At 44.5% G+C, this 25,724-nt stretch overlaps 1 protein-coding gene across 4 annotated transcripts in view; it reads left to right on the top strand.

Annotated features, from left to right (window-relative positions):
- Positions 1–25,724, top strand: part of LOC310703397 (sodium channel protein type 1 subunit alpha) — a 105,551-nt gene that overhangs the window by 26,741 nt on the left and 53,086 nt on the right. The window lies entirely within an intron of this gene.

The following is a 25,724-nucleotide window of genomic DNA, read 5'->3' as shown; positions in this document are numbered from 1 at the left end:
AGTAAAGATCCTTTGGAACCAGTGTTATATGGTCCCGATGGCCACTCCCAGTCACCAGTCTAGCTGCCGCATTCTGGATTTGTTGTAGTTTTCAAGTCACCTTCAAAGGTAGCCCCACACAGAGCACATTGCAGTTGTCCAAGCTGGAGATAACCAGGTCATGCACCACTCTGGCAAGACAGTCTGCAGGCAGACAGGGTCTCAGCCTGCGTACCTGGTAGAGCTGATAGACAGCTGCCCTGGGCACAGAATTGACCTGTGCCTCAATGGACAGCTCTGAGTCCAAAATGACTCCCAGGGTGTGCACCTGATCATTCAGGGGCACAGTTACCCCATTCAAGACCAGGGAGTCCACACTTCTACTTATTTACAGCACTTCCACATGGTTCCTTATTAAGGACTCCGTGCTGCTCATACAGGCAAGTTTTTTGCAGCATCCACACATTGTCCCACATCAGAATGTTATATCATATTACACACACACGCGCACACACACACACACACACACACCATCTAACACTGAATTACTGTTTCTATTGTTTGCAGTTGTCGTCTTCTTTCATTTACTGGGTTTTCTGCAGAAATGGTAAATCTGGATTAAATAGGAAAATAATACTATGTGGCATTTTGATGAGCAGCTTCAAGTCTACAATATACTACCACAGGGAACCACCTTTCTGTATACACTGACACCTGCAGCCCTCATACTCACAACACACACCCTGCCTACACTAAGGTTGCAATCCTGGGAGCATGTCCTGAGGAACTCATGGGATTCAATTCTAAGTAGGCATATGTAGGATTGTGCTGTCAGTCTCAAGGCTTGATACAGTTCTAATCACACCACCTTTTCCCTTCTTTCCACCTCTTCCCACTAACAACCCTTTCCACCCTGGGCCTTGTGTGGTACATCTTAATAAACAACAACACCCAAGCAATCAAAACGCTCACAATAATGCCGTTAACACCATAGCAGCTCAGCCAATAGTTAGATGAAATTAATGTCAAGAAAAATGATGCCAGAGCTAAAACAGCCATTATCGGTGGAGATATCAGATATGCAATCTTCATTTGTCTTAATGTTTTGTTTTGTTGGGAGAGGTCAGATTTACAAAACCTTTACAAACAATTACAGAGATAAAGGCTTGACACACAAGTAATAGTTTATGCAAAATTAGGTCAAAATATTTCAGCTTTTGTATGCTATTGGGTGACCAATTTCTAAACCACAACTAAAAAGTAGATTGTAAAACCTTGCAGGGCCTAAGATTATGGTGGGAATAATTCTGAGTAAGGAGGTTGTTTTTCTGCCATTGTAATTATCTACATATGGTTAGTTAAAGGCATCCCGGTACATAATCTGTAGCAACGTTTGAATTGTTTTGGCACTAGTCCATATAGAGTCCCTGCAGCCCTGTGCTCCTAGCCCTTTTGTTAGAAGCTAAAATGTGAGGGGAAAGCTGAGGGCAGACTGAATCCTTGCCCAACAACCAATCAGCAAGTTTACAGCTCTTTACACATGCAGGCATGGGACGCGGGTGGCGCTGTGGGTTAAACCACAGAGCCTAGGGCTTGCCAATCAGAAGATCAGTGGTTTGAATCCCCATGATGGGGTGAGCTCCCATTGCTCGGTCCCTGCTCCTGCCAACCTAGCAGTTCAAAAGCACGTCAAAGTGCAAGTAGATAAATAGGTACCGCTCTGGCAGGAAAGTAAACGGTGTTTCCGTGCACTGCTCTGATTTGCCAGAAGCGGCTTAGTCATGCTGGCCACATGACCCAGAAGCTGTATGCCGGCTCCCTCGGCCAATAAGGTGAGATGAGCACCGCAACCCCAGAGTCGGCCGCGACTGGACCTAATGGTCGGGGTCCCTTTACCTTACACATGCAGGACTTTGCCTACCTAAGCAACTCACACAGACGTCCACTTTCATTCTCACATAACCCCTAGGACAGAAGTGGTCAATCTCCAGGCCACACGCAGCCTCACCTTAGCCCCAATGGTTGCCTCTCAGCCACTGAAATTGCCATCAAATCGAGTCCCGTCAGTACAACACTTAATAGTGCTGCCACCAATTAGTCCATTAGCTGCTGACCCACCACCGAAGAGTTATATCTCCTGTTTATTTGTTACCTTCCTTGGCTTCTTCCTACCAGTTTCCAGTAGGAACAAACAAAGATGCATGCATTATTTTCATATGTTTGATAGGAAGGTTCAACGTTAATGATGCTCGCCAAAAATAGTACAAAAATGGTTATCTATGCTGCGCAGCATTATGTTTTACAACACCCTCCCCCCACCCCACCCCACCCCACAAAACCCCACAAATACAGATATTGCTACAATACCTAATATCCTACATTCAGCTCCCGGGCTTCCACATGCTTTGCTAACTTGTCATGCATGTGCACTGCCAGGCAAGTGATGACGACTTTTGTTGGCATTGATAGCCTTGCTTACCTGTCATGGGTCAAAGTTTGGCTCGCGAACCCCACTTTTCCAGCCAAAAGCATATAAAAGTTAAAAGATGGAGCCTATAAAAATTGTCTGAGGAGGACAGTACCTCAACAGAATGGCTCTCATTTTGCAATCAGGGATGCTTAAGAAAGACAAGCCCTCAAGGCATTTCAGTGCACAGATGCTCTTATAACTCCATCTGTGCCCACACATGCCTAACCACTAGTCAGGAACCTGACCTTTATGGTTATCAGACAGAATTTGATTGGTTAACTTCATAGCACTATTGTGTGTTTTCAGTTCTAATTGACAATGAATTGTGAAAGGTGTGCTGTCCTGTTAAACCCCTTGATTGCATTTTCTTCTTAATAAGTGTCACTAGCTGAAAACTCTTGTTTCATCACACTTCCATCTCATGCTTTGCCAACATCAAAACAGTCACCCTTTCCAATGGGGGGGGGTCAAACACATTAATAAATCTGATTTTAAAAATAATACTGCACAGAAATATTCAGCATTTCTATGTACAGGCATTCTGCCTTAAAATGCTCCCCCCCCCACTCCTTAAGTTCAATGTGGTTTTATTTTTTAAAAGCCTTACGTACTGCTGAACCCTTTAAAAAATAGTTGCCGTTATTTGTTCTGTTGCTCCTGAAACACAATTAAAAATTTATCCAAAGTAAATAAATTAAAATCCACCACTCATTACTATTAACAGTTTATCACAATGTACACTCCAGAACACAATATCAGCACCTACCCTTATTTTTTAGGTCTTTTTAGGAGTCAACTTATTAAGATACATCTCATGCAGATTTACAACGCAATGCATTTCACTGAAAATAAATATAATAGTGCAGTACATCAAAAGGAAATAAATGCAGAGTATTTGCCTTGCTTGTGGAAGTTGCCCTTGCCAAGATCCGTCCGCATTCAACAGCTGTCAGCCTGATGCTTTTCTTCAAGCCAATCCCTAGAAAAGCCATTTCCTTCTTTCTCTGTAAACCTAATACATCATCAACAGGGTGGGGCCGAAACATCAGCTTTTGCTGTTGTGGCTCGGAGTTAACCATTTGATGTCAGAACCAAATTAAGTGCTAATTAGCATGGTGGGCAGAGGGGAAGGGGTACTCAGAAATATCTTCAATAACTTTTTGCACAGTGTGAATAGCAGGGTACGGTTTTAGGCAGCAACAGGAGCGCCACACATAAGGGGCTCTGAATATTTAGTCGGTCATTTTCTGCAGATCACTTTTATCATGAAACAATCACAATTCTTAAGCCTTAACACAAACGTAGAAATTCTACAAGTGAAGGTCTTCCCGTCACTTATTTCCACAACACTGTGTCTACTATTTCCATGTATGACACTGAAATATAAAGTCATGTTAGCTGGGCCAGTAATAGAATGGCAGCCCTACCCATAATGAGTCCCATGTGTGGCTGCATCACACATTAATGCATTATGGCCAGTATGTTCTCTGCTATGGGATCTAGTCTATGGCAAGCTGCCTTCTTTAGGTTCCTTGCTCTTCGTTGCATCTTTGGGAACACGAGTGAGATCTTACAGCAACTTTCTCATTTTCTTGTTTGCTGCTATGGAAGAAGGAACTTCAAGCTTTGGAGGGGGTTGTGTTTAAGTTGCTTGGTCTTGGTTGTTAGTGCTTCTGCCAACCCTGAGCAGTGCAGGAGATCACAAGTGACCAGAGCAAATACTGAGCAGGAGGCCCAGACCAGCTGGGGAGCTGTCCAGGAGAAACTGAATGGCTTTGCCATGAGGCCTGGATCAGCAGGGGAGCTGTCCAGCACAATCCTGGCATCCAGAGCTGGGTCAGCAGAGCTGTGGCACCAGCAATATAATAATAATAATAATAATAATAATAATAATAATAATAATAATAATAATAATAATAATAATAAATTTATTATTTATACCCCGCCCATCTGGCTGAGTTTCCCCAGCCACTCTGGGTGGCTCCCAATCAAATGTTAAAAACAGTACAGCATTAAATATAAAAAACTTCCCTAAACAGGGCTGCCTTCAGATGTCTTTTAAAGATAGGATAGCTGCTTATTTCCTTCACATCTGAAGGGAGGGTATTCCACAGGGCGGGCACCACTACCGAGAAGGCCCTCTGCCTGCTTCCCTGTAACCTGGCTTCTCACAATGAGGGAACCCCCAGAAGGCCCTCGGCGCTGGATCTCAGTGTCCGGGCTGAACGATGGGGGTGGAGACGCTCCTTCAGGTATACTGGACCAAGGCCGTTTAGGGCTTTAAAGGTCAGCACCAACACTTTGAATTGTGCTCGGAAACAAGCTTGAAGTTCCTTCTTCCATAGCAGCAACAAGCATCTTGAGGCTGGCAGTTTTATAGTAGACCGGGTGGGCCTGCTTCTTCCTGGATCTTCTCAGGGTTCTGGCCCAAAATATGAATGGGGTCATCTTTTTTCTGGATAGGCCAAAACTGGGTGGCTGAATGAACGCTTTGAGGCTGAATCTGAGCTTTGCCACAGGCCAGTTGTTGCCACTGCTGTTGCAATCCTGAGGGTGATGCGCAAAGGTATAGAGGCAGAATGGGGGTCCCAAAGGGGGGGCTCCTCAGGCACTGCATCATCTGCAGCTGTCCCTCAAGAGGAATGGACACTTCAGAGTCAGTGTACGTGCTGGATGCTGCTGCACAATCATGATGTCCTATTTGGAGGACATCTCAGCTGGTCTGAGGTCTAAATACCAGCAGGCATTGTCAAGCTACAACAGAGCAGTTAGCTGCAAGCAGAATTATTCTGTTCAATCCTTTTATGTTTGGACAAGAGGGCTGGTGGAAGGGATCATTTGGGGCAGGAATGGGGAATCTGTGGCCTTCCAGTTGCTGTGAGCTCCAGCTCCCGTCAGCCCCAGCCAAGCATACCTCATAGGAGGTGCAGCTCAGCAACATATGGAGGGCCATAGGTTCCCCATCCCTGATTTTATGGAGAAGAACTATTTAAACAAATATTGTTATAGGTTCAGAGATACAGTGGTACCTCAGGTTAAGTACTTAATTCATTCCGGAGGTCTGTACTTAACCTGAAACTGTTCTTAACCTGAAGCACCACTTTAGCTAATGGGGCCTCCTGCTGCTGCTGTGCCGCCGGAGCACGATTTCTGTTCTCATCCTGAAGCAAAGTTCTTAACCTGAAGCACTATTTCTGGGTTAGCAGAGTCTGTAACCTGAAGCATCTGTAACCTGAAGCGTATGTAACCCAAGGTACCACTGTAGTAGAGTTTTTGAAGGAACAGGCTTATTTATCATACATAAAAGGGGGGCGGACCTTGGGTTCAAGTGTATTGTTCTTGTAAAAATATTCTGGTTATTTCACAATGTCATTTGTTAATACAGCACTCACAACAATGGCACATTCCTTATGCAGTACAATAATAAGGAAGAGATCCTCCAGAGGTGAAGTGAAACTCAGAGGATGGCAACGGGGGGACGGGGACTATTCAGTGGTGGCCTGTAGAATTAAATCAAGGTTAGAACTTTTTCCAACAAGGCATTTAAACGGGGGGTTTTTTTTTTGCCATATTTAACTATATTAGCATCTTTTTATCAGCCAGTCTTTTTACTATTCTTTATTCAAATGGCTCAATCTGACAGGGACTTCTGCTTGCATTTGTGTTTGAGCTCCAAGAGGGGATTTTGCTGTTCGTTGTTGACTTGTGAAAATTAGTTACGGTGTTCTTGTCGTTTGTATTTGTTGCACTGTGTGGTTTCTTTAATTTGTAAGCAGAGATTGTGGGATCTACTTCGTCCTTTGCTGGAACCCTGAGATCCATAATGGCTTGGAGGACACAGAATTAAGGCACAGGGTACCTCTAGGCTCATATTTCCGTCACAGACAAATATCACTCCTGGTTTCCCATGCAAGCTCTCCTCACCTCAGCAGCCTGATTTAGAAAGGTCGAAAAGTTCTTTTACTTGTTGTTAAATGAGTGAGAGTCAGTTTCATCCATGGAGTCCAGTCAGGCACTCAATTAACTTCAAAGATCAGGGGCGGAGCCCGCCACCATAACAATACCTCCCGGTTATCAAGCCAAAATCATCTAGAAGATTTGGGTGAGACCATAAAGAAGTGCAAATGAAGTGTGCTTCTTTCTTACTTAATGCTCTCTCTTTTCCCACTGTATGACCAGGGTGCAAATAGCTATGGCCGTAACCACCAAGCCTCTTGAGCTTGCCAGTCAGAAGGTCAGTGGTTTGAATCCCTGTGACAGGGTGAGCTCCTGTTGCTCTGTCCCATCTCCTGTCAACCTTGTAGTTCAAAAGCATACCAGTGCAAGTAGAAAAATAGGTACTGCTGTGGAGGGAAGGTAAACGGCATTTCTGTGTGCTCTGGTTTTCATCACAGTGTTCCGTTGTGGCAGAAGCGGTTTAGTCATGACCCAGAAAGCTGTCTGTGGACAAACACTGGCTCCCTTGGCCTGAAAGTGAGATGAGCGCCACACCCCATAGTCGCCTTTGACTAGACTTAACCATTCAGGGGTCCTTTACCTTTACCTTTACCTTACCAGTATCTCAAATAAAGCTGTACTTCAGATCAGAGGATGGGTGGGGTATAATAACATCAAATCAATCAATCAATCAATCAATCAATCAATCCAGAAGAGACCTTCGGTGTAACTAACTCTCTGGAATCTCAGTTTGTGGCTCCATAGATTCAGTCTGTTTCTCTGCCTAACAAAGCAAGAGGAAAGTTAATTTAAGATACGTAGCAGAGATGCTTAGTGCCATAAGCAGTGCCCTAATTGCAATTCTTAGTAGCAGCAATAACGTATTGATTGCTTTGAAATTAGTTAGGCGAGTAGTGAGAGCTGTGACTGTAGTTAACAACTTGAAACTTGCTGACTGTAGGCAGTTGTGTGGACAGCATCGTGGGGCTGTGCCACTCACTTGACCTTCCGCCAGCTGAGTTGCATCCTGGAATGGAGAGGGGAGGGAAGAAATAGTGGTGAAGTTGGTGTGGTACAAACACGCCAGCAGGAGCACCAGATTGGCTCCGCAAACGTGTTTGTACCTCACCTCTGGCTGCCTTTCCCCCTCTCCATCCCAGAATGCAGCAGCAACTCAGCCAGAGGGAGGTCAGATGAGCGGCACAGCCCTACCATGCCATCTGCTACTACTGATGGTTGGTGGCTGGTTATTGGCATCCATCTGCCTCAAGAAGCAATGGAGTGTGCCTCCAGGGGTGAAGTCAAGCTGCTGGGTTAGCAGAACCAAAGTGATCTTCAATGGTACACAAACCTGGGTGGTGTGTACTGAGGTCCTGGGCTGCCCAGATGATAAGGCCCCTCTTTCGGTCTCACTCATGTGGTCCAGAGGAAAGCAGAGTGATACATTTGGCACCAGCTTGGCTGCAGGAGATGCCAGAAGGAGGTGTACAAGGTGCCACCCAACTGTCTTAGAGACTCCACTCTGGATTTGTGTAGGGATTACTCCTTAGCCTTCTCCTGAAGATATCCTGATGGTAGGGCAAAAGTAAAAGAAGGAAAACTGAAACCTCTTTGTTTGGGATGCAAACAAGGAAGTATAGCGGAATAGCTCTAGAAGATGCAGAAGTAACATTGCAGAGCTGCTGTTCAAGCAAAGTAGAAAAGCAGAGGCAAACTATAGAGATCAAATGAAAAATCTTCTCAGTAGTTATGCCTTCTGTGAGTGAAAACAGGTGAGCTTTTAAAAGTGGTGCTTCATGTAGTCATGTGAGTAGCATCCCCATGTGGCAATAAAGACCTTACCTCATCCTCGTTTCTATGGTGCCAGGGAGATATGGTCAAATTTCCCTCCATATGGAGACATTCTATTCCTTTGTGGCTTTTTAACTGGCTATGTGGACCTTCTGCACTCAAAGCATATGTTCCAGCCAATAAGCCATGGCCCCTTTCATTTTATTTATGCTTCAGTACTATCTAAACTAAGCCGTGGAAATGAGAAGTACCCCGTTTCCCTGCAGTTCTTTCTCCTAAGCAGAAACAATCAAATTAGCTCTGTCTTTTTTTTCTTTTTGCACCTGCTGAAATGAATGGTACATCCTAAATCAGATTCTGGCCTCTGATGGTTTGGAACAGCAAGAATTAAAGCAAAGTCTGTTAAAATGACAGCCTCTATTTTCTATGGTGAATCATATTGCAAAAACTGCAGCGTCATTTTTACTGTAGATGGGTAGCTTCATTCCAGTTTATTAACCCTTTCTTCCTAAGCCTTTATCATTCCCCCCCCCTTTAAAAAACACTGTCTTATCCTGGATAGAATGTACATTATATTACAAGTTAGTAATCTCATTCTAAAGAATCTGCAGCATTATATGCTTTCCTCTAAACAGGCATTTTGAAACAGCAGGGGAGAAGGGGAGAGAGGAAAGGGCTGCTGGCACTGCTGTAAGGTTTGTGGGTGTCAAGTTTGCAAATCGCTCGGCAGCTGTTGTGTAAGAGGAGCCACAGTGAAGAGGGTTGTGATCTCCCGGTTGCAAGGAACTTCTATGGTTGCTTAAAAAAAAAATCAAAATCTGAAAAGGAGGCAAGCGTCGCTCAGTCGCTACCTTGAAAAGATCTCAAGCACAAGCTGCTCCCCACTGCAGTCATTTGCTGCAGGAGGAGCACTGCAGAAAAACGCACATCAGTCTGGCAGCAACAACTCAGCAGACCTTTTTCCCTGGGAAACGTCGCTGCTCGGATGCAGCGATCTTGTTGGCGCTGTGCGATCCCACCCACTGATGTATTTTTAAACGCAGCTAATAACAGCAACACCCTTATCAGATTAAAAAGTACTGGCCCGTTTCTGTTTCCTATGCCATCGTGCATTTGGAAGTGCATACTGTAACTAATAGGGAGGAGGATAGAATCTAGGTGCAGGTGAAACCCATGAAAACGTAACAGCAATGTAACTGCTTACTGTCACCTCTATGTACGTATCAGTCCGTCTTGTTGATTATCCCGTGTGATATGCATTCTTTTACGCCCCAGATCTATAAGCAGCTGTTGTTCCGGCAATGCAATACATAAAAGCAAGAGCTAGAATCTTGATACCAGGCGTAGCCCCAAAACAGCAACCCCCATCTACACGGCTCCTCTAGCAATTGCACATTTTGTCTGGCACAGCATATAGCATCACATGCTCCAGCCTCCCCTATTAATTTACAGGGGACAGTCCCTGTATTATTGTCCCTTGCAAGTCACTGTCCCTATATTTGCCTTGGGCCTGGAGTGGTCATTTGTCAGAATCTTTGGAAGTGACATTTCTGAGTTGGGGGGACAGATATATTCATCTTCAGTGCCCCTACCTATTGCCATGGGTTTCATATCAAATTTCATAGAATTGTAGAGGGTCATCTAGTCCAACCCCGGGCAATGCAGGAATCTCAGCTAAAGCATCCATGACAGGTGGCCATCCAAGCTCTGCTTAAAAACCTCCAAGGAAGGAAAGTCCACAACCTCCCAAGGGAGTCTGTTCCACTGTCAAACAGCTCTTACTGTCAGAAAGCTCTTCCTGATGTTTAGTAGGAATCTCATTTCTTGTAACTTGAATCCATTGGTTTGGGGCTCAGCCTCTGGAGCAGGAGAAAAGAAGCTTGCCCCATCCTCCCTTAAGACAGGCATAGGCAAACTCAGCCCTCCAGATGTTTTGGGACTACAGTTCCCATCATCCCTGACCACTGGTCCTGTTAGCTAGGGATGATGGGAGTCGTAGGCCAAAAACATCTGGAGGGCCGAGTTTGCCTATGCCTGCCTTAAGATATTTGAAGATGGCTATCGTATCTCCTCTCCATCTCCTCTTTTCCATGCTAAACATACCCAACTTCCTTAACCGTTCCTCATAAGGCTTGGTTTCCAGACCCTTGATCATCTTAGTTGCCCCCCTCTGCACACGTCCCAACTTGTCAACATCCTTCTTAAATTGTGGTGCCCAGAACTAGACACAGTATTCCAAGTGTGGTCTGACCAAGACAGAATATAGAGGGACTATGCTTGTTGATGCAGCCTAGAATAGCATTAGCATTTATTTATTTTAGCTGTTGCTTCACACTGTTGACTCATGTTAAGCTTGTGAGCTACTAAGACCCCTAGGTCCTTTTCACATATACATATACATATACATATACATATACTAGGGACGCGGGTGGTGCTGTGGGTTAAACCACAGAGCCTAGGGCTTGCCAATCAGAAGGTCGGCGGTTCGAATCCCTGCGACAGGGTGAGCTCCCATTGCTCGGTCCCTGCTCCTGCCAACCTAGCAGTTCGAAAGCACATCAAAGTGTAAATAGATAAATAGGTACCGCTCCGGCAGGAAGGTAAACAGTGTTTCCATGCGCTGCTCTGGTTTGCCGGAAGCGGCTTAGTCATGCTGGCCACATGACCCGGAAGCTGTACGCCGGCTCCCTCGGGCAATAAAGCAAGGTGAGCGCTGCAACCCCAAAGTCGTCCGCGACTGGACCTAGTGGTCAGGGGTCCCTTTACCTTTACCTTTACTAGTAAGCCAGGTGTCCCCCATCTTATATTTGGGTTCTGTGAGTAGAGCTATCAGAAGTAGCTCCCTGTGGGAAGCAAGCCTATTAAATAATTACTGTTTACAGTCTTATAGCGAATTATGAAACTATTTTTATAATTTTTATTTTATACTGCTCAATGTTTTTTTTTTGTTAGCTGCCTAGTAAGCTGTTGTAATGAGGCAGCCATATAAATGCAGTTAGTAAATTAATGAACAAATAAAATCCAAAAAGGAGTTTTCACAGGGAAAAGGAGCAGCTAGAGTTCCTAGCTCTCTGCCATTGTCTCGGAAGGACATATGTTCATAATTTCTCACCTGCTGCTATGCTGTAGTTGTGCCACTCAAAAATTCAAGCAGCACTATTATAATTTAAATTAGGATTAGCTGACACCAAGCACTGAACCATGTCTGCCTTGCTCCCTGGTGCAGAGTGACCAGATCTGTCTCCCCTTTAAATGAGCAAATTAACTAATAGTGAGCTATATCAAAGCTATCAAACATTTCGCTCTTATACAAATAATACCTTCTTCAGAATTAAAAAAATTCAGAAACCACTAGCAAACACTTCCCAGGAACGCATATAACATTTTACAGACTTGAAAAAGCATACACTCCAATTTTTTCTATCCCAAATCTGGGACACCCACCACCATCATGTGGCGTCTGTCAATCCAGGACAACTGGCAGGTATGAATAAGGCATAATAGAAAGCTGGAGTGTGTTCCTCCGGCTTCATGGAAGTGTGTGGGTCTAGAGTCTTCTCCTAAAGCCAGAAAGTTCTGGAAATGTGAGGGCCTGAGAGTGTGGTTGTGGGAGGTAATTCTGAAGATTAGGCCCTAACCCTAAGAGTTAAGAGCCAGTGAGACTCTGGGACTCAGCTGCATTAGTAAAACACACACACACAAACCACATTTTAAATGCTTTATAGCACTGTGACACCAGATGGCGCTATAGAGTTTGATCTTTCAGCAACGTGATTCCCCATTATGAGATTCACAACACGTTTTCCTGAAACGATTTTTGGATGTGTCTAGATGCAGCCCTGCTATTGTTGCATCTCTGACTGATAAATAAAACCTCTGTTGTTCCCATAAACTGAATAAGTGGTGCCTGGTCCCTGTTAGGCCCAGAAGGTGGAGGCAGAGCCAATGGCAAGCAGGCAGAGCCAGATAATTCTAATTTGGCCTCATCTGCCTCCTTTCAGAATTCTACAAGGGCAGCACTGAAATTTAAGCAGAAGGAACCTGGTAGGCAGTGCTATCCTGTAGGCTGGTTTTACATCACAAGGCAGGCAGGCAGAGGCTGCCTGAGGCTGGTTGACATGGGCAGGGCAGTGTCCCATTGGGTATAATGTACCAGCCACCTCTCAGCTGGATCTCTCATTGCTGAGATGTAACTTGCCTGGCTGAACTGGTGGAGTAGCCCACAAACCTACATAAACAAAGGAGCTGTGGCACAATACTCTCTGTCTTTGGCTCTGTCATCTGTTTTCCTTCCTGAGTTAGTCTCAGATTTGGAGGATGAGTTCGGAATAACACACTTTCACATTCTTGTCTACATATTCTAGGAACCTGTCATTCCTACAACTGTTTAGAGGCCTTTCAGTTACAGTGTAGCCGGATAAAACATCATTATCTTTGCTGACGAGACTGTGGTTTTATGTTTGTTACAATATATGCAAAAGATATTTAATCAGATAATGTGCTATCAACTTTCAGTTTTGAAAGAAATTTACTTAGTGGTCATCCTAGGATCTAGGCCTAGCTCAGCAACTGAACACTTGGCTCTTAATTTATATTCAAATATGATTATATATTAACAGTGTGGTCATATTCATCCTTACTTGGAAGCAAGTGTCAAAAAGGACTTTCTCCCTAGTAATCATGTCTAGCATTGCAGTCAAAGTAAGCTTAAGCATATCTGAGCTATATTTATGCACTTGCTGTTTCACATATGACTTAGCTTTAGGATTTTAGCCTAACTCAGGGGTTGGGAATGTGCGGCCCATGGGCTGGATGGGGCCCACAAAGACCATTTTACCGGCCTACGAGCCGCCCGTTCGGCGAGTCCCACCCCCCGCGCTGTACTGAACAAGCGCGGCATGGGGACTTGTCGATCAGCGCTGGAAATCGAGTCTGCACATGCGCAGATACCGGAAATTGCATCTGCACATGTCCAGACGCTGAAAACCACTTTTGCGCAGGCACATTTTTTGGAATCTGGGCATGCGCAGAAGCAATTTCTGGCATCGCGCTGCGCCAGTCCGACCCACGGACGATCTCCGTGGGTGTGATCCGGCCCATGGCCAGTAAACCTTGCCTACCGCTGGCCTAACTGAACAGCTGGATTTACTTCCTAGTAAACATGCATAGGTTTGCACGCTAAGGACTTTGACCAAATATGCCTATTAAAGACATCAATGTCTTACCTTTTAACTTACACAAATGAAAATCAATTGTCAAGAAACTTGTCACATCACATTTACACATACAATGAAATTGACACATTAGGAAAATGTCATAAATTTCAGTGTTCCTGTTGTACTCTCTTACGGTTGTACAGCATGCATTGTAATCAGATAACCATGATGAGCTAAGCATTCAGCACCCAGCAGAGGCCCAGAACACAGGTGGCAACTCTGCTAAACAACCTTAGTCTCGAGGGGATGGTTCCCTTTAATAATGATTAATTGCAGGATGTTTTCCAGCTTCCTCACCTTTCATGTGTTTTGCAAGAGTCAGATTTATTTTTTGCTTTTCAAATTTAGAAGTGGGGGGAGGGAGTTTTTAAGGTAGGACAGCATCAGGGGCTCTACTAACTATTGCCGCCTCTCCTGGATTTAGCATTCTAAGAATTCCTACATTATTTTTTTACAGGATAGTTCAGAATTGTTGTACAACCACAACATGTGAGGTTCTTCAGTTTGAACTCTTCCTCCTCAGGTGACATGGCAGACAGAATGTGGTACCAGATCAGTAAGGCCTACGGAACAAAGGAAGCTGCTGTATATCAAGTCAACTATTAGTCTGCCTAGCTAGATACTTTCTCTGTATTGTCTCCAAGGGTAATAACTGGCCCTTGTCAAAAGGCTTTGCTTTCCATATGCAGTTTGCATATGCAGACTTCATGTAAGGTAACATCATGAAGTTCTGACTGCACACCAAGGAAAAGGACTGCAGGAAGCTGCCACTGGGTCATGCCCTTAGAGTAGGGATGGGGAACCCGTGGCCCTCCAGATATTGCTGGAGTCCAGTTCCAAACATCCTTGACCTCAGGCCATTCTGGCTAGAGCTGATGGGAGTTGGAGTCCAACATCTGGCAGGCCACATCTTCCCCACCCCGTCTTAGACAGACTGTTGAAATACAGCTCTCCTCAACTTTTGTACTGATTCTCTAAAGACTCTCCTCCTGCAAGAGAGGGGAGTGGTTGTGGTCGGGAGCCAGACTCCACCTCAAGCAGGGGGTGTTAGCCCCACAACTGTTCTAAGAAGGCTTCCCCAGGGTTGGCAAAAAAAGAGGGCACATTTACCGACTTCTACTGTTAAATATGGATTCTCTATGATGACTCTCATTTTACTAGGGTCCCCATACACCCAACATTGCTCAACAGCTTTGCAAAAGTTTTGCAAAACAGAACAGAACAAAACTTTTTTAAAAAACCTTTAAAAAGCTCAACTTTGCCTCCCCCCCCCAACAAAAACAAATAAAAAAGCTCAACAACTTTTGTGTTAGGATTTGGAAATATGGCAACCCTAATTTTACATACCCATGAAAAAGAGGACATGTCCTGGAAATATAGGACACATGGCAACCCTATTAGAAGTGGGCAGGAGCTGTGAAGGTTTCACAGTAGAGTCATGCAGGCCACCAAATGTACTGCCCCCCTTCTTCTGCTTCTTCAAATTTAGTGCTCTTCTAGTGGGCATGTAGGGACGCGGGTGGTGCTGTGGGTTAAACCACAGAGCCTAGGGCTTGCTGATCAGAAGGTCGGCGGTTTGAATCCCCGCGACGGGGTGAGCTCCCGTTCCTCAGTCCCTGCTCCTGCCCACCTAGCAGTTCGAAAGCACGTCAAAGTGCAAGTAGATAAATAGGTACTGCTCCGGCGGGAAGGTAAACCGCATTTCTGTGCGCTGCTCTGGTTCTCCAGAAGCGGCTTAGTCATGCCGGCCACCTGACCCGGAAGCTGTACGCCGGCTCCATCGGCCAATAAAGCGAGATGAGCGCCGCAACCCCAGAGTCAGTCACGACTGGACCTAATGGTCAGGTGTCCCTTTACCTTTTAGTGGGCATGTACTTTAAGACTGTAATATTTAGATCCATTTTTGATTTGAACCTTTCTTTTAAGGGAGATTTAAAGTACTTTCACTGTGCCTCCACTGGTTTTACCAGATCCTGCAAAGAAAACCTGCTGGCTTTAAAAGACAAGCTAAGGAAATGTAGTTTCATTTTTTGGTGCATAAACACATGTTAGAGAGATGACCTGACCTTCTCTGAGCTGAGTCCTCAAGTAGACAGCTCAGAAAACCTTTGCAAATTTTGCCAGTACTTCCAAGTGAACTTGCTGACTTTGGATCAGAGAGCTGCTGATGTCATGATGGGAGGCCATGGCAATCAGAAATGTTTTATATAATCTATCAGATTTCCACAACTTGTATCAAAGGGATATGATACTACAGTGTTACATTCAATTGAATGATCTTTTAAAATGCTTTATTGTTGCCATTTTGTATGCTCTTATCCAGTAAAGGAAATTTACACACGCAGGTGCAGATGCATATTTACATGCACATCACAATGCACACCTGAATCCCATTACCACATTGGCCTGAATATAAGCCTCACTTTCCCCCCCCCCCAAATTCCAACCGTGAAAAGTTAAAGTGCAGCTTAAATTTGCGACATTACAAAAATGGGCTTCTACGAATCGCTGCTGAAACAGACATACAGTAAAACAGAATGGGTGTGAGTGTCTGCAGAATTTTAAAGGTGCAGCTTATATTTGGGTGCGACTTATATTGGGGCCAATACAGTATATTTGTTAGATGCACCCTTGGGTGTCTATGGGGATGTGTATGCCTGCCCACAGATATGGGTTCTTAGGAGCAACTTGTTGTTGTTTAGTCGTTTAGTCATGTCCGAATCTTCATGACCCTATGAACCAGAGCACACCAGGCACTCCTGTCTTCCACTGCCTCCCGCAGTTTGGTCCAGCGTCATAACTTTTTTATGCCTGTTGTCTTTGTCCATGGAGTTTTTTTGGCAGGGATACTGGAGTGGCTTGCCGGTTCCTGCTCCAGGTGGATCACGTTTGGTCAAAACTCTCCACTATGACCTGTCCATCTTGGGTGGCCCTGCATGGCATAGCTCATAGCTTCTCTGAGTTATTCAAGCCCCTTCGCCACGGCAATGCAGTGATCCATGAAGGGGAGGAGCAACTAGTTGCTCATATCTAGAACTGGATATGATACTGTTTTATTATTTTATTGTGAACTTCCTCAAGGACTGGGAGAGGCAAGTTACATGGCAAGAATGCAAACTCTCTTTTTTTTTCAGTGAGGCTGAAGGAGGAAGCTGCAGTACTGCAGAGCATTCCAACTGTGACTCTGACACTGTTTCAGAAACTAATTCTTCTTGACTGAAGCAAAATTTTCTCCCCACACTCATCTACGCAGATACCGCTGCTTAGCGAATGGCATTTAAATCTTGGTGACTGATGTGAGACTACAGTATGGCTCTGCAGGAGTTTGGTTTGGGTTTGAGAGAGAAAATATCTGGCATTTTTCATTCTTTTTTCCATTTCTTCCCCATGGGAATACTAGCTAGAACCCATTTCAGGTTGGCTTCTGATGTTATCTCATACTTGCATGGTGGCTTCCAGCCCTTCAGTAGCACGTTAGAGAAATGATGTGTGGGCAGCATTCAGAAATAACACAGAGCGTATCAGGGGGAATTAGAGGCCAATGCGCTGTGGGTTAAACCACAGAGCCTAGGACTTGCCAATCAGAAGGTTGGCGGTTCAAATCCCCGCAACTGGCTGAGCTCCCGTTGCTCGGTCCCTGCTCCTGCCAACCTAGCAGTTCGAAAGCACGTCAAAGTGCAAGTAGATAAATAGGTACCACTCCGGCGGGAAGGTAAACGGCGTTTCCGTGCGCTGCTCTGGTTCGCCAGAAGCAGCTTAGTCATGCTGGCCACAACCCGGAAGCTGTACGCCGGCTCCCTCGGCGAGTAAAGAGAGATGAGCACCGCAACCCCAGAGTCGGTCACGACTGGACCTAATGGTGAGGTGTCCCTTTACCTTTACCTAATCCTGTGTCATAAAAAGCAATGTTGGGCACAATTCTCTACCACCTGCTTAAGAAGAGGTGAAACTTGTATTTGAGAAGAGAGACATAAACCTAAGAATCCTGTCTGGTCCAAAGTAGAAAGAGCACCTTCCTTATTAAAGAAGTTGGGAAAATGTGGGGCAGGATGCAAACTTCCCCCTGTCCTTCAAGTGGACACCAGCTGTGGGAGGTCAGAATGGCAGAATGGTTTTGTTTTTTTAGTTAAGCAACATCATTGTTAGATCACAATCCCCCATCTCTCTTTTATGAGTCAGACAGCATCAGCATGTGGTAACAATGACCAGCCTCGCTTTCTGAGGCACAGCTTAGTCAGTCAGCCTCTCTCCCTCTCATGTTAAAGCAGGCTGCAGTTTTGTGTATCAAGGCTCTTCTTTCCCCAATGAAGCAGGAAGAAGCGGTCTTTCTCTCACACAGGGGTGGTTAGCAGAAGTGTGTGGGCACAAGGGTGAAATGAGGCAGTCTGAGGCAGCCCCCTCAGGCGGTGGACTACAAGGGGTGCCTCTGTGGGTGAGCACACCCCTTCATCCCCAGAGAAGCAGTGGTGTTGATGGCCTCCAGATTCCAGTGAGATCTTACAGGAGATCCTGCAAAATCTTGCCATAACCCAGAAATCTCAGCCATGTAACTCCAGTAAGCAAGGCTTCAGCAGGGGCTGTGGGGAGTGGGGCAGCATCTTCACATTTAGCCTCAGGTGGCAAAATTAGATGGGCCACCGTTGGGCAGCAGCATGTGGGCAGAGGAGCAGCAGATGAGGAGATGAGAAGCGATGGCAGGCAGGCATTGGAAGTCTTCTATCTACAGTGAGTAATGCATGGTATCCTGGCACCAAATGAAGTAGAGATAATGGGGGAGGGGGGGTAAATGAATGTTGGCTGCACTCCAGGTGCAGCAGGGGTGGCAGAACTCCCAAAAGAAAAGTTGCAGGCAGTTGGGCTTCTAACTTTCAGCGTGGGCTCCCTAAGAGGCAGATTAGGAAACGCAGAGGTGGCATTTGCTACTTACGATCTATATGGAAATACGTTTTAGCTAAGTTTTGGAAGGAAGCTATGCTCACCACTATACCACCAACGCCGTTTTTAGCTAAGTTTTGAAATACATCACTGCGTGTTCTCAGGACAGGGTGAGGTGCACACTTAAATAAATAGATTCTGTTCTCCATTGTTTTGGTGTAGGAACCGATGAGGTGAGTATAATGGTGAATGCAATTTTTTAAAAGTCCCTTTGTTTCATTTTATGAATTTACTAAGCGATGTGCCCCAGCTCACTCTGTTCACCACCACCCCTACCATTCCTCCCACATTAATTCCCCTTCCCATCCCATGCAACTACTAAGCTTGTTTTTCACACACACACCCACCCACCCACCCACACACACACACACACCTCAATTCTGAAGGCACTTTGCACTCCTGTTTCCAGCTTCACCCCAATGCCTATGTCTCCTCTCCCTTCCTTTTGTGCAATGCCCCCTTGCACACCAACCACCCCCAGGACCAGATCCTGCAGCCTACTCCTCCCACACATTTCAACTACTAAGCACCCTTTTCATCTTGTTCTATGCTTCAGATCCATTCAGGCCCCTGCTTTCAACCTCAAACCCTTTACCAAACCCCCTACTTCCTCCTTTTTTGCCATCCCCTTTTCACATTCACTCCCTTTTCCCCCTCCATCCCCCGCCTTACTTTTCTCAACTCTCCCTTGCAGAAAGATCCTCCCCCATTCCACCTCTTCTGTTTCCTGTTGCCAGCCCCCTTTGCATGCTCACAGCATTATCACCTCCCTGTCCTTTTTACTACCTCCCCCTTTCTCCTTTTCCCAACTCTCCTTTGCACACAGGCCACCCCTATTTCCATGCTGCTGCCTCTTTCTCATTCTGCAGCATGCTGATGTATGTTGCTGTATCTTTAAGACAAATAGCCTCTTAAGAGCAAGCCTGTCAGTTAGCTTGCTCAATTAGAGAATGTCATGCTCAACTGATAAATGTTGTACATATATTTTAGTCACAAGCAAACACCCATGCAGTTTCTAAACAACGTTGAATCTGTAACTTCCTGTTGAAGACAACACATGGTACCAGGAGTGAAATACATTGTGGGAAGGTAAAGGTAAAGGGACCCCTGACCATTAGGTCCAGTCGTGACCGACTTTGAGGTTGCGGCACTCATCTCACTTTATTGGCCGAGGGAGCCGGCGGCGTACAGCTTCCGGGTCGTGTGGCCAGCATGACTAAGCCATTTCTGGAGAACCAGAGCAGTGCACGGAAACGCCGTTTACCTTCCTGCCAGAGCGGTACCTATTTATCTACTTGCACTTCATGCTTTCAAACTGCTAGGTTGGCAGGAGCAGGGACCGAGCAACGGGAGCTCACCCCATCACAGGGATTCGAACCGCCAACGTTCTGATTGGCAAGTCCTAGGCTATGTGGTTTAACCCACAGCGCCACCCGCATCCCGTGGGAAGGTACTATAGAATATTTGAGGGCTCTTCATCCTGTGTATCTCTCACATGAAGCTTTTGATGAATGGAATAGGGAGAAGTTTCAAACAGCCATTTCCCCACTGTACTTAACAATGACAGAAATTTGAGTAAAACCTAAGTGGAGCAACACTGAGGTGAAAATGTGGTTTTGAACAACAGCAGAGATTTGAGGAAAGCAGAGGCGGAGGAGCACTGTTTTTTAAAAAAACAAAAACAGTGAGAAATAGCAGAGATAGTACAATGCAGAAGCTAACACTCAGAAAGCTAACATTGAAAGCCTTTTCCAACTTCCTTCTCGTTGTACTCGAACCCTGTTTTAAACTGCCCCTTGGGTCACCTGCTGCTGACTCTACTCAAACCTCTGCCATTGTTTTAAATCACTACTTTTTCTCTCAGCATTTCTCCACCCCTGCTTTATTCAACCTTCTGCTATTATTTAAAACCACCATTTCTCTCTGTGTCACTCCATCACCGCTTTACTCAGACCTCAAACAATGACAGTTTGAAAATGCCATTTTCCTCTCATTGTCTCTCCACCTCCACTTTACTCAAACGTCTGCTATTCAAACCAGCCACTTTTTTCCTTTCAGTGTTTCTCCCTTCTCACTGTACTCAAACTTCTCCCTCTTCCATTCCTCAGCTGCCTCATGTGTGAGAGATAAAGGATTCGGAGCCCACAAATGTTCCAATGTATGAAGGTATTTACTCAAACCTTTGCTGTTGTTTCAAACTGCCATTTCCCTCTCAGTTTGCAACCTTACATTTTTATGTATATAGGAAGATTTAATTCACTTCTGTCCTGCTCTTCAATTCCAAATTGACTCAGAAAACAAGGAGAGAAAAAAACACAAAATATAATAATTATAGAATGGCAGAATGTTAAACCACCCAGATATAGAACCTTTATGAGCACCCGGGGCAAAACCTCTACCTAATTAAATGATATTAGCACTCTTCCCTGTTTATTTTGATAGCTTTTCGAAAGAGCAGCTTGTGTTTGCTTTCTGTTTGCCCTGATTTATCAACTTTTAGCCAAAAGCGAAAACCATAATATATAACATAGGGCAAGGGCAAACAGAAGGATGTAGAGTAAGGACTGCTTACTGTAACAGATTTCTGTTGGCCAAATACATCCTTGGTGATCAGCTTCAGACTGCAAGAGGAACTGAGTGTGTGAGGCAGAAAAACAACACCCTTTTCATAGATAAAGAGAGAGAGAAAACTGTATTTTAGTAATGTAATATTGTTATGTATACTCTCATGGTTTCAGATACATGTTGTTAGGGAACATCATTTAGGGTGCGATCCTACAGTCCCTGGGAAGGTATTCCAGGCACCGTAGGTTATTGCAGACCTCCCTCTTCATGGGTGAAGGAAGTGGTCTATCCCCAGAGATCTATCCCTCCACTGTTATTGATGGAAGCAGGCAGAAAAGGGCATATCATGGGTGAATCAAGGAAGGCTTTGTTCCTCTGACACACACCTGACAAAGGAGGGAAAATACATCAGCCTTGAAGCTGGCATCCTATGCTAAATTTGCCGGGCATTGTTTCTTTAAACTAAGTCCTACTTTAAAGGTGATTCTTAGCAGGCAAATACTTTCAGATCTGCAACTTTGGGCAGCAGGTATTCCATCAGGCCACAGCAGGGGGAGAGAAGACAAGCAGGAAACATCTCATTGGCTCTGCTGAAGGGACAGCTCCCTTTGCCTTTTCTTCTTGAATTGTTTCTTTTCAAGCTGGTCGTTCTAAAAACTTTGGAATTTTAAGAACTGGCTTCTGAAATGGGTTTGTTTTCTTCTTCCCACCTGATTCCCTTTTCATTTTGCGTTCCGTCTTTCAGATTCTGAGCAGGCAGGGGCTGCCTTCTTTCTTTCTGATTTTATATAAGCTGCTTTGGGAGCCTTTCCAGCTGGGTTAAAGATGCTTTAAATAAACAATAATAAATGAAATTATTGCCTGCAAAAAAAAACCAAAACAAAAAAAAAACCCTAAATGGTCAAAGGGTATCTTTTTCAGTACCCATAATAAACACAACATATTTTGGGTTCGTTGGCCACAACAGAGTGCAGGCAGCTTTTTCACAAAAGGGTGATCTCTGCCAGTAATTCTCAGGCTCTAGGGTCATCACTGGTGCACACCGTATGCCCTAGTTGTAAGGAAGAGGACTGTACTTGGCAGGTAATAACTGTTTAGATGCCAACTGTAGCTCAGGTTTTAGAGAGACTGGGTACCTTGTTGTGATGATCATTACTCTTGACACCAACAATGTTATGTGTTAATTGCTGGAAGTGAGGCGAGGGAACAGTGATGCGGAGCATTTCATTGCAGTTTATTGGAGGCAGAATTAAGCATATAAGAAATGTTGAGTAGAAGCTATGATGAGTTCGGTATTTCTGAGACAATACACGATAAATGTGCTTTCCCTCGTTATTGCGTGCAAAGAGAAAATCTAGTTGTGATATTTAAATCGGGTCCTTTTCTTGCATTTCTACAACATGCAGGCAATATCCAAGCCATGCTCAGAATTAGATCAGTGGACGTAAATCTATTTCATAGGGGACTCAGCTACATTAGTAAAAATAAAACGTTATAAATGCGTTCTGACACCAGATGGTGATGTGGAGCTGAAATAGGAACTCTATTAAATTTTCCATTGTTACCTTTAAAATCGTTTTTCCCCAGAGCATTTTCAGAGTGTTTTTTATAGCTGTGTAGATGCAGCCAGGGTCTACTCTATTACTCCTATACGTGTGTGTGAGTGTGTTCACATGACCATATTTCCAAGGATACAACTGAATGAAAAAAAGAAGTAATGCTTGTTTAGGTGAACTGATCCTCTCTGCATTTAGTATTTAAGTGATACCATTAGTGTACATAGTAGTTTGTACAGTTACACAGGCATGAAAGAACTACCAAACTAATACAAAGGACTAAGCTAAATGTGACATTAAATGTGTGATTGTGTTGAGTTGCCTAGGCTGTTCCTTGTAAATAACAGCTGTGTGGAGGATGAAAGAAGATAATCAGTACTGGTATGACAGCACTCTTACCCATTCACCAAAGTCCTGATGGAAATTTCCACCCACCAGCAAATCTGCTCTTTACCCCGTGAAAGGAAACTGCCCTTACCAGCAAAGGAAGCTTTCTTCCTGGGGCTGATAGCAGCTGTGGTAGGGTTTACTTAAAATAATGATGATGATGATGATGATGATGATGATGATGATAATGTCCCATCTAAGTTTAGCTCAGTCAGCTGGGGAAATACAGTGGTACCTCAGGTTACATACACTCCAGGTTACAGACTCTGCTAACCCAGAAATATTACCTCGGGTTAAGAACTTTGCTTCAGGATATGAACAGAAATCGTGCAGCGGTGGCGCAGTGGCAGCAGGAGGCCCCATTAGCTAAAGTGGTGCTTCAGGTTAAGAACGGACCTCCAGAACGAATTAAGTACTTAACCCAAGGTACCACTGTAATGTTATCTTCTAGGTCAAGAGAGCTCAACCTCTGTAGTATGTTGTCACTTTTCACACAGCATGGGCAAATGTGGCCAGATTCTCCATTAAATGCCAAGACCACGTGACCCTCCAGTTCCCAGAGTAACTAGCCAGACAAGACAGCAGCATATAGTTTGGGAGTAAAATAGGCCACAACTTTTATTGGGTCTACTCTACATGTGAACAGTTATTCATAGGCATTGGGTAAGCCACATTATTCCACTCCAGCCCTCCTTCTGCAAGTGCATCTAAGGGTAAACCCAACTTGGGAGCCTATGACCTGCATCAAATAGGGGTACCCACCCACCCCACTCCACCCTCTGTAGTGTGCTGTGTGTAAACTCCCACTCCCCAGTCTTAGTGTTGGCACTTGTAACACAAGCACAATTGTGTGCGAATGAGGCCGGATTTTCTGTTCCAGGACTTTGAACATCTGCAACATCATCCTTCCTCCTCTCTCCCTTCCTTCTATACCTCCCTTTTGCACCATTCTCTGATGCTGTAGTATGAACAGAAGAAGCAAAGTGCTTCCTATAAGGCCACTTCTTGGAACAATGGTCACAGCCAACCAAGAGTGCTGACGCATCCTTTCATGCGCCAATGGCTGCCAGGAACCTTGTATCATCACCAACAAAGGTTCCAAATTTTGAGTCATGCCTTGTTACTTAAAAAAAAAATTTAAAATTAAAATCCGTGTTAAGAGTTTTAGGGCAACCAATTCCGTCCTATTGTCAGTTTGTGCTTGTGAGTGTAGAAGGAAACTGAATTCTTTTTAATAATGCTCACATGTACCGTAGTTTGTTTTTTTCCCCAACCAATACTGCTGATCATTTGGCCAATTGTAGCGCCATTTCTGTTCTATTACAAGTCCATATTCCCCCCCCCCCAAAAAAAAGGATGCATTTGTATTAGTTTCTGAAATGATTGATAAATGTAACTGGGACACTGCAGAACTCCTAAACCAATTATACTATTACCGTCTCCATGTGAAAATTCAGGTAGTCTTGTAATATATAATGCTTACTGATTCCATCTGGCTTATAATGCATCTAGAGAAGTTGGAATTGCTGTTTTAAGTGAACCATCCTTATATAGTCCTTTAATGTCAATTCAGATGTTAAACCTGAAGTATATTGGGATTCATCTACTTAACAGACATGGTCAAAGGAGACCTTTGAAATTCAGGCTTTATTTACTTTGCATGTGCATTAAGGATCCATTAGCTGTTTTTGTTGTTTTTTGTTTTGCAGTGTAGGGATTTTCCTTTTGCCATTAAGCAAAAAACAAAAACAACAAAACCCAACCTTTTCCCCCAACACTTGCAATAAAACAAAGATTTCCAGTGGTTTCCCTGCAGATCTTCCTTCCTTCCTTCTTTTCGCAATTTGATTTCAAACAAAATGGTCACAACCAAAAGACAGTTTTCGACACCCCCTTTCCCCCCTAAATCATTCTAATATCTCACTGGTCTTTCTGCTTGGAAGTTCTAAGTCTTTTTCATTGAACGTTCCAACAATTTCTTTTTTTCCTCTCTCTTACGCAATCGAAGGTAGTTGTTACCTTTTCTCTTCTCACTCCCTCTTTCCTGTCCTTTCTTCATCTCCTCTTTTCTCTCTTCCCTCCTTTCCCCTCTCCATAGATATCCCTGTCTCTCTCTCTCTCTCTCTCTGATCCTTCCCCATTCCTTTAAAATGAATCGGCACACGCTTCCACCCTTCTGATCCAGCATCGCTTCTCTGCTCTGCTCATACCTTCTACCTCCCTCTTTTCCTTTTGCACTCCTCTGATGTTCTTCATCTCCCGCTTTTGCCCGAGTGTATTAGGTCTGGCACTAACGAGCAGGCCTTCTTCAAGGCATCCTGCCAATGGGTGGAGATTGCAGACGCTCTAGTCTCTCGGAGGAGGTGGGGGTGGGGAGGATGTGCTCTTCTCTGTCCAAATTCACATTTGAAAACCCAGCCTGCAAAAACCATAAAGAAAGAAAGAAAAACCTCTCAGCAGCATAAAAGGTGCACCATAAGCAGTTTTCCTCAGCACTTGGTGTTCCCCCCCCCCACCCAACCTCCCTCTGTTGCCATGCTGATTTTTGGCTGCATACGGTATATTTGTGACACTGTTTCATCTCTTTCCGGTCTTAAGCATATTTCCAAAATATCAAATCCATTAAGAGGAATTAAGAGCATATGCTGCGGTTTCCAACTATAACAAGCATGTGGGCTCTCAGGAGTACTCTGCAAGAGCCACATACTGTAGTGGAAACGTGGTGTCTCCATCCCCAACCCCCAATCCCAACCCCAACTATCTGCTATATTTTTTTTCTGCCTGCATTTTGCAGAGGAGAATGCAAGGCAGGGTTTTGCTCTGACCTGATTCTGAAAATATCTTCACAGGATCAACCCAGCTGAAATCGAGTCACTGAATTAGACCCTT

This window comes from Podarcis liolepis (genome assembly GCF_965112155.1).
Source record: "Podarcis liolepis genome assembly, chromosome: 1".
Classification (NCBI taxonomy): domain Eukaryota; kingdom Metazoa; phylum Chordata; class Lepidosauria; order Squamata; family Lacertidae; genus Podarcis; species Podarcis liolepis.
This window is presented reverse-complemented; position numbering and strand designations above follow the sequence as displayed.